This window comes from Podarcis bocagei (genome assembly GCF_964188305.1).
Source record: "Podarcis bocagei genome assembly, chromosome: 1".
Lineage (NCBI taxonomy): Eukaryota > Metazoa > Chordata > Lepidosauria > Squamata > Lacertidae > Podarcis > Podarcis bocagei.
In genome coordinates, this window is record NC_138125.1 from 22,384,028 (window position 1) to 22,393,051 (window position 9,024).

Below are 9,024 nucleotides of genomic sequence, written 5' to 3' on the forward strand. Positions count from 1 at the left end.
CCAGAGGCACACTCCATTGTTTCTTGAGGCAGGTGGATGCCAACTGGTTGCTGAAAAAGGACCTGCAGTATTCCTGTGTTACACATGACCATGAGGAAGAACTGGATCCTCAAGACTTCCGAAAGAAAGTTGGAGCAATAGTCCATCCCCCAAATTGAGGGTCTTTTGTCAGCAGTAGCTGGAGGTCAGCTATTGTAGTCCTAACTGTATCTGGAGGGCCACAAGTTCTGTACCCTGAGTGAAGTGAAGCTTCTGCCATCACTGTTAAGAATTCAGAAATGGCTGCTCCAGTGGGATTTCTTGTTCTCATACCCTTATTTAAATGCATAGGAGTTGTGGACGGGCAGGACAGATGGCACACCACATTGGCTGTGCAAATCTTTGGTTTTGCTTGACAGTTTCAAGTATCTCCTTGTCAATTTCAGGCTATGAAGCTTTTCAGACCAACCTTACAAAAAGCAAGGGAGCTCCTGGGACTGTTAAGTGACTTATAGAGCTATTATTTTCTAGGCCACATTTCCAATTAGCATTGTTACAAATATAGCTGTACCCAGGAGGTGTTCCGTGAAGAGCTGTACAATGCAAACACCTAATCCCAGATGTAATAAACATTGGCACCTTCAGATTTTAAGTCACCGCCCTCGCATGGAGGTTGGATGTAGGTAGGGTTTATTTTTTGAAACCTCTCTGCCTTTGAAAGCAGCTTGATCTGCAGACATTAGGAGATCATCATCAGCATTTGGGGATTTCATTTAAAGATAAGGCGAGTAAGAAGTGCCATGATAGAAGTTTCCAAACTGGAGAATGTGCATAGAGAAAAGTTCCCCCCTCCCATGACAGTATAACTCATGGAGAACTACCCAAAAATGATTTACAGATGGTATTTAACTCTAAGCAGACTTGCTAAGATGTATAAGACTGAATCAGATAAGTGCTGGAGATGTAATGAGGTCGAGGGTATGTTCTTTCATATGTGGTGGACATGTAAAAGGGAAATTATTATTAGGAAATAAGTTATAATGAATTGGGGGAAAAAATGTTTAAAAGCACCTTTCCAGAAAAACCAGAGTCCTTTTTGTTGGGAATAATTCAGATGGAAATTCCCAGGTGTCAAAAAAGGTTATTAATGTACGCCACTATGGTGGGGCGTGTTTTGTTAGGTAAACTGCATTTCTGTGCACTCTGGCACTTGTCACGGTGTCCTGTTGCGCCAGTAGTGGTTTAGTCATGCTGGCCACATGACCTGGAAATCTGTCTATGACAAACACTGGCTCCCTCGGCCTGAAAGCGAGATGAGCACCGCAACCCCAGTTGCCTTTGACTGGACTTGACTGTCCAGGGGTCCTTTACCTTACCTTACCTCTGTTGAGCAAGCAGTATCTAGTTTCAATTTTTAAAGCCTACATGCAGATTTTGCTATTGGGGCTGCAAATGCTATTAAAATGAAGGCTTTCAAAAGTTGATCAAATGGAGGTTGCCTCCAAAGATGATGCTCCTCTGGATTACAAGCTGGACCTGATCTTAAATTGGCAATGATCAGGAGAGGGGAAGCTGAATCGGCTGGCTGTGCCCGCCCCCATCACACCCATTATTAAACATCTCCCTCACATGCTTTTTAAGCAACTGGAGGGAGAGGTGTCATGTGAATCACACTGGGAGAGCCTATGCACATTCCCCATTCACCTTATCCAATAATACAGCGGAAACGGGGATGCCATCCAAAAATAAACAAGGGAAATTATTTCACGAAATGGTATTTTGATAGGTCTCATAAACCAACACTAGGTGGTGGTAAAGCACCACATTTCTATTGGTAACTTCAAAGCAGCATCCTAGATGGTCAGGCTTTGTGTTATCCCTATTTTATTAGTTAGTATTTTTATTTGGAACTCCCTGAATAAGGTCAGGGGAGAGAGGAACGCCGAACATAGCCTGCTCCTTAACCCAATTCCTCTTTCTTTCATGAAAACAGTGGCCACTTTACCTCAGGAAACAGGGAGAAAATGGAGATAATCATAATACTGACCACCTTGCAAGGTGGTTCTTTAAGGATTTGAAGAGAAAGTGCTGAAGCAATGCATATGGCTCAGTATCTAATATTGCTGTTATCTGAAGACTTGGGACTTTTCCTCACATACCAATCATAGTGGAATAGTTGCTGTTTTGATCCGATATTTTTTAGGAGTGAATGTGTAGCTGACTGTCATCACCTCACGTGTCATTATTATTAGAGAGTCAATGCGAGGTTTTCCTTTCCACACCAATAGCAAGTTGAGGTTGAATTTAGAAAAGTTCCATGGCTGTAGTCACACCCCTGACACCCCCTTGTGTTCCCTCAGCCAGTAAATGCTTTCCTTTCTTCTTTTTTAAATAGTAAATTTTATTAGTATTTTCCACACAACAGCAACAAAAGAAAAATAACAACAAAAAACACAAAAAGCATATAAAAAAACAAATCCAAATCTTACAAATTAATAATATAAACACTAAAAAGGAAAACAAACATTGACTTCCACCAATCCCACAGCACCTCCTTTACCTCTCATTGTATCTTCCTGTTTTCCTTATCTCTATCATAGCATCTAGATATAAATCCCTCTTTCTTATCCTTTCACTTCACAAGGTTATTCCAAACTCAGCCAGATTTCTGTCCTCGAACCTTGGCTTTTAAGGTATTCATTTAGGCACTCCACACTTCCGGGTTGGCACCATCGCCGAATGGCGGACTCCCTCCGAGCTCCGGAGGGAGTCTGCTCGGCAGGGGCTGGGTCCTACCGCGCCGGCGACGCGGGGACCCTTAAAAACCACGGGCACGGAGCCCGTGGACATGGTGACTTGGCTGGCACCGCTAGCGCCCTCCCGACTCGTGAAGGAGCCTTTTTAAAGGCTTCCGATCGGGTGCCGGGGAGCGGCGTGGTGCTGTGAGTCCTCCGCTTCCCCTGCCGAGCGCAGCCGCATGCCATTCGACGGAGAGCGCTGGCTTCTTCCATTGGAAATTCGGACTTTTAACAACAACCCGTGAGTAATTGGGTAACCGGGTATAAAAGGAGAAAAAAAGAAATTTTTTCAGATTCGGCACGAGCGGGGGCGATCTAAAAAGGAAGTCAGTCCCCCCCTGATTGTAAACATGCTAAAACAAGGACTGGGTAACCAAGATCGATCCAGAAGTTTACTGCTGATAAAAATTATTAATTCCACGATGCGAAATTACAAGAATTGTGCTGGAGGAGAAAAGTGGAGGGTGAGAGGAAAAGGCAACCCCCCCCCCCCGGGAACCGGGGCGATTCGTAGAACCTGGCGAAGAGAGACGGAGAATTTGACAGCTGTCAAAGTAGCTGTCAAATCTTGAGAATATAAAGAGGACTTTGTTACAAGTATTTTGCTGGTTAATTCTGTTATAATTTGATATAATATGGATACAAACTGTTGGGGGGGAAAAGAAACAACAATTTGACTTTTGGATTAGAGGATACAAAGTTACTGCAATCCCCCTAGAGGGGTTTCGGGACATTACAAGCGGTCGTATGTGGAAAACTACTCTGGGATGTACACAGGTCTTATCTTCTGGGAAAGCTGCAAAACTGAAATACTATTTCGTCTACAAAGGTGTTTATATTAAAAGGAGACAATAGAATTTTCTATTGAAGAAAGGAAGGGACTGGACGTAAGTTTTTGTTCCTGAATAACAAACCTCTGCAGAGATACTAGATTTTGGAATAAGAACGTTTTGCAGCTGAACAAGACAAGAAACCTGAGAAAGTAAGGAATAAAAAGAACAAAGGACCAACTACGACACGGAAAGAACAATGGGAGGAGTAACAAAGACCAAGGAAACTAAAGGCCTCTATTAGACTGGATTTCTGAAGCTAAACATCAACAAAACAAATAAATTTAAAGAAAACCGGCAAGGTGGAATGAGAAAAATTTGGCTGTGGACTTGAGACCTCCAGGCCGATAACACACAGACTGATGGACATGGGGAATTCAAACCGGGGAAGGGAGGGGGAATCTTGGAATCCAAAGGCTATGTAACCAACTTTTCGAATCTTCTTATATCTTTTATCTTCTTTTTCTTTATATAACTTTGGTATCTTGATTTAACATGTTTTCTTTAAAAAAAAGGGGGAATTCGTGGAAGGAAATTGGGGCAGATCTTGGGGGAAAATCTTTTTTCTATTTCTGTTAAAGATGAGGAGTGATGGTAAGATTGTATAAATTTAAATTGGCTAATGGGTTAAACATATTAGATTTTAATTGGGAATGAGAGCTTGTGGAACCAACTTAGGGAAAGGGGAATACAGTCGGGAGGGGAAGGAGGGAGTCCTGGAAAGAAGGTTATGAAAGTAAGAATTTAAATTTGTCTTTCCTTTTCTTTCTTTTCTTTATCTTCTCTATTTTTCTTATTCTGTTATTATTGGAAATGCTAATAAATATGATTATAAAAAAACATTTAGGCACTCCAATTCCTTTTTCACTTCACTTTTTTGTTTTTTATCTTATTATATCTGTCAATTTGGCTAATTCTAAATATTCTGAAAGCTTACATAACCATTCTCCCCTAAGGGATAACTGATTCCCTTTCCAATACTTAGCCACCAGGATTCTTGCTGCAGACGTCGCATATAAGAAAAAAATAGTTTTGTCTTTTGGAATATCGTTTAAAATTCCTAAAAGGAATGCCTCTGGCCTTTTACTATATGATATTCTTAGTATTTTCTTTATTCTTTTTTACGTTTCCGGCATTTGTAGAACCTGAGAAGCCAACCTGCTCCCAGCTTTCGGGACCTATTTTCACTATGCATATGATTAGCTGCAGCTGCTTGCTGAGATTTCATTTTGTGATAAACCTGAGCTTACCTCTGCATAATATGTCCAATGGCTTGTCTATCTCAGTTTAAATAATTGACTGAACAAACGTTTAAAGCAAAGGAGGGGTTGCATGTTGTCAAATTTATTTATGGTTATGAAGAGAAAGCTTCTCCCTACAGGAAGAGCTGGGATTAATTGATGTTTTGTTACATTTATATCCATCTTTTCTTCCAAGGAACCTGTTTTATTCCCTCAACAGCCTTGTGAAGCAGGTTAGGCTAACAAAAAGTGGTTTTCCCAAGTGGTTTTCTCCAGGGCTGAATGGGCAACTCAAATCCTCCCAGTCCTAATCCAGCACACAAACCGCTACACCATATATCCTGTTTTTATGAGTTACTGTAATTTCCTCCTCACAGGGGGGAAAAAACCACTGACTGCTAATGTAATTGGGTGTGAGATTTATGACACTGATAATAAGCTTCACCGACCTCTTCTATTTATCACTCAAACACGAATATTAACTGCCACTGTCATCAAGTAATTAATGAGATTAGGTCAACACATTTAAGACCTCGGCTGCATTTGTAAAACCGGTCATCAGAATCTCTTAAAAATTATAAAACAGCATTTAAAAATTAAATTGCAGGTCTTTGTGGCTTCATGGCTATAACTCTCTTGCTCACTCTCTTGGGGTCAAGTTTCTGTATGAGAGGAGATAACGGCTTAGATTTCTTAAAGAGTCCTACTTTAGGCTAATAGTGGGGGTTTTTAGGACACAGGGTTGTAGGGTTTCATGGCTCCAGGCTAAGCCAACCCTAAGAAAGGATCTTGCAGAGCTGAAAAATCTTCAGAAAAGGGCAACCAAAATGATTTGAGGCTATTAGCAAGTTAACTGAGGAAAGGTTGTAGCATGTGAGACTTTCGTTCACAGAAAAGACAAGTAAGAGGCGTATAAAATTATACATGGTGTGTAGAAAGGGAATAGGTAAAAGCTTTTCTCTTTCATAACACTAGAACTTGTGCACATCCATTGAAGCTGTGTGTTGCATACCCGCCAATATTTCTCCTGTGAAAATAGGGACTATTTTACTATTTATACCCTGCCCACCTGACTGGTTGGCCTCAGCCACTCTGGGCGGCTTCCAACATCTATAAAAATGTAACAAAACATTAAACATCCAAAAACTTCCCTATACAGAGCTGCCTTCAGACGGCTGGGGTGTGTGTGTGTCGGACAACAGCATTCCCTCCAACATTTCTCTGAAGAAATAGGGACGTACAAAGGAAAAGGGGGACATTCTGGGATCAAATAAGAAACCAGGGTGGCTTTGGTAAATCTGGGACAGTTCCTGGAAAATAGGGACACATAACTCTCTCCCATAGCTGTCAACTTTTCCCTTTTCTTGTGAGGAATCCTATTCGGAATAAGGGAATTTTCCTGAAAAAAAGGGAAACATTGACAGCTATGCTATCCCCACCCCCGACAAAAGTACATGCAAACGAACTGAAAAAGACTCTTATGAATTGAAAGTGGAGATGAAAAATGTAACCCCCCCATTTTTGTTAGTTTTGTAGCAAGGGAACATCTTTTATCAAAATTATTTAACAAAACAATAACTGTGGGATTTGCTCCCAGAGGTGGTAGTGATACCATAGGTATTAACTTTGGAGGGAGGGCTGTGGGGCTTAAGCCCACTCCATATTCCTCTGGAGTTGGCTGAGCTCCCCTCAGGTAGCAGGCAGGGCCAGGAAATTGACAAGTTTGCAGGTTCGCAGCTGCAGCACAGGGCCGTCCCATCTCTCTGTTGTGTCGCACCACACTTTCCATGCTTCTTTGGGACTTTATTCCTGTTTGCCGGCACTTCTTTGTGTTTATAAAGAATTTATACCCTGCCATGAAGGGCCGATAACCCGGCTGGCTCTACAAACTTCCTTGGGAGTGACAGGCTGCAAGGCCTCAGGCTGGGCCCAACGGATTGCAAAGCCGTGAAGGAAACTGAGCCAGGTAAGCTGACAGCCTTTCAATGCATTTAACAGGGACAAAAACCATCCCCCCGCCCAAAGTTGGGGGTGTCTGTCTGTCACCATGAAAAACAACGAGTCTGAGGGAATTTTAAGGACTGCCTTTATATAAAGCGTAAGCGTTTGTAGGCCGGAGACTTCAGATCAGATAATTTAAATAATAACAGTTTTACAACAATCAAAGAATCAAACCATCAATTGTTACTCATTTTAGTCTAAATGGGGCCATACACCATGCTTCTTGTATTTTTGAACGTAATCACTATCTGTAACCTTAAATTGAATGGCCACGAAGTTGAGTTGACTACATATTATCAGTGATTTTTTTCTAAAGAAATGTTTTGGGGTACTCTCATTTTGACTCAAGAAAATCACCATTTTATAGTTCAAATCCGGAAAAATAAAAGCAGTAAATGGACAAAAAGGTCACCATCGGAGGTAGCAACGGAACTGCCGATTCATTGTGCTAGAGAAGAAATTAAATATTTTATTTTTTTTAGTTCTTCTCCCATTAGATTCACAAAATGTTTAGGAGTATGCCTACCCTGCGTTCCCCCCAGAAAAAAGCACTGTATATTATTATTAATATTAATACTATGTTGTTGTTGTAGCCACCCCTTTCCCATCAGAGGAAGTATGCCCTAGCAAATCTTACTCCCTTTACAAATAAATACAGTTAAGTCTTTAAATTGCCACAGACCTTCTCATATTTTTATATACAACTTAGATAAAAAGAAGCAATGGCAAACTGCTTAAAAGTGTGGGCATGGGAGAGGGTTTTCGCCAGCTAATATAAGCTTGTTCAGTGGGGCAGTTTGAGACAAAATACTACACTTTAATCCTGTGTGGATGCGGTCTATAAATGTCTGTAAATTCTGGATTGCTTGCATTGTTACATCATAAGCAGCAGGTCATCCTTAGATTAGATGTGTCAGGGGAATCAGTAGTGAAAGTACAGGTTTGCCACTGATCATACAAACAAATACAAATGCTGTGGGATGGGGGGCAATTGGGGCGAGGGAGGAATACAGAGGTTTGGGGGCATGTGAGGAAGGGGGAGGGTGCATAGGGGAGGTGGGGAGACAGGGGGCTGTTGGATTTTGTTGTAAAATTCCAAAAATAAATATCAAAAAGTTGTTTGCATTGCTAATTAAAAGGTTGCGTTTCTGCTGTCTGGATGTCATTTGCTAAAACCAAATGTGTTTTAAAAAGTGAACCTATACAGCAGAAATACGCACCACTGTGTTCAATGGTGCTTACTCCCAACCATGCACAGAACTGCAGTCATGTACCATAAATTTAATCATGAGATTTTATTAGTAATTTGTTGTGAATGTCTGTCTTTTTAAGGTGGAGGTATTTTTTAAAGCAATGTGTTAGAAAAGCAAGATATTTAAATCCCGTTGGCCTGACTCTGGATTTCATTATGGAGCTGTCATTGATGCACTACACAGTTAGGAATAGCCTTCAAATGTTGCTGGGAACTGCAAATGAGGAGGAGAGCACTGTAGCGCTCAGTTTCTCCTTGAGGGCTTCTCATAGGCATCTGGTTGGCCACAGTGAGAACAGGATGTTGGATAAAATAATAAAATTGCTGTACTTGCATAATCATTACAAGTGACAGTATTCAGTTTGTCATAGTATTACCGTATTTTTCGCCCCATAGGACACACTTTTTCCCCTCCAAAAATGAAGGGGAAATGCGTGTGCGTCCTATGGGGCGAATGCAGGCTTTCGCTGAAGCCTGGAGAGCGAGAGGCATCGGTGCGCACCGACCCCTCTCGCTCTCCAGGCTTCAGGAAGCTATCCGCAAGCCCGGTGGGAGTTCCCGCAGGCTCACAAGGCTTGCGGGCAGCAGCCTGCAGCCCCTGCGAGTGTCCGCAAGCCTTGCGTGCCCGGCAAGCGGTCCCGCCGAGCGTGCGAGGCTTGGGGCGGCAGCCTGTCGCCCGAAGCACGGGGAGCCCTCCGGAGGGTGCCCCGTGCTTCGGGCAGGTGAGCGCAAGGCTTCGGGCGGCAGCCAGGGCGGGGGGGGGTAACAATTTTTTAAAATTCATTTTAAAAATAAATACTTAACAAAAAGAAAATTATTTCACGAGTGTATGATTATCTTCTGGAATGGGAAACAAAAGAAGAACAGTCATGGTTAAATGGGCACAGGACTTTGGGCATAATATACTTATGGAACAATGGGTG

At 42.0% G+C, this 9,024-nt stretch overlaps 1 long non-coding RNA gene across 1 annotated transcript in view; it reads left to right on the top strand.

Moving 5' to 3' along the window:
• Nucleotides 1-6,695: 6,695 nt before the first annotated feature.
• The window catches only part of LOC308575835, an 88,105-nt gene continuing 85,776 nt past the window's right edge, over nt 6,696-9,024 (top strand). The window contains exon 1 of the long non-coding RNA XR_014002943.1: nt 6,696-6,814. This is a non-coding gene — a long non-coding RNA (uncharacterized lncRNA). The remainder of the gene's footprint in view (nt 6,815-9,024) is intronic.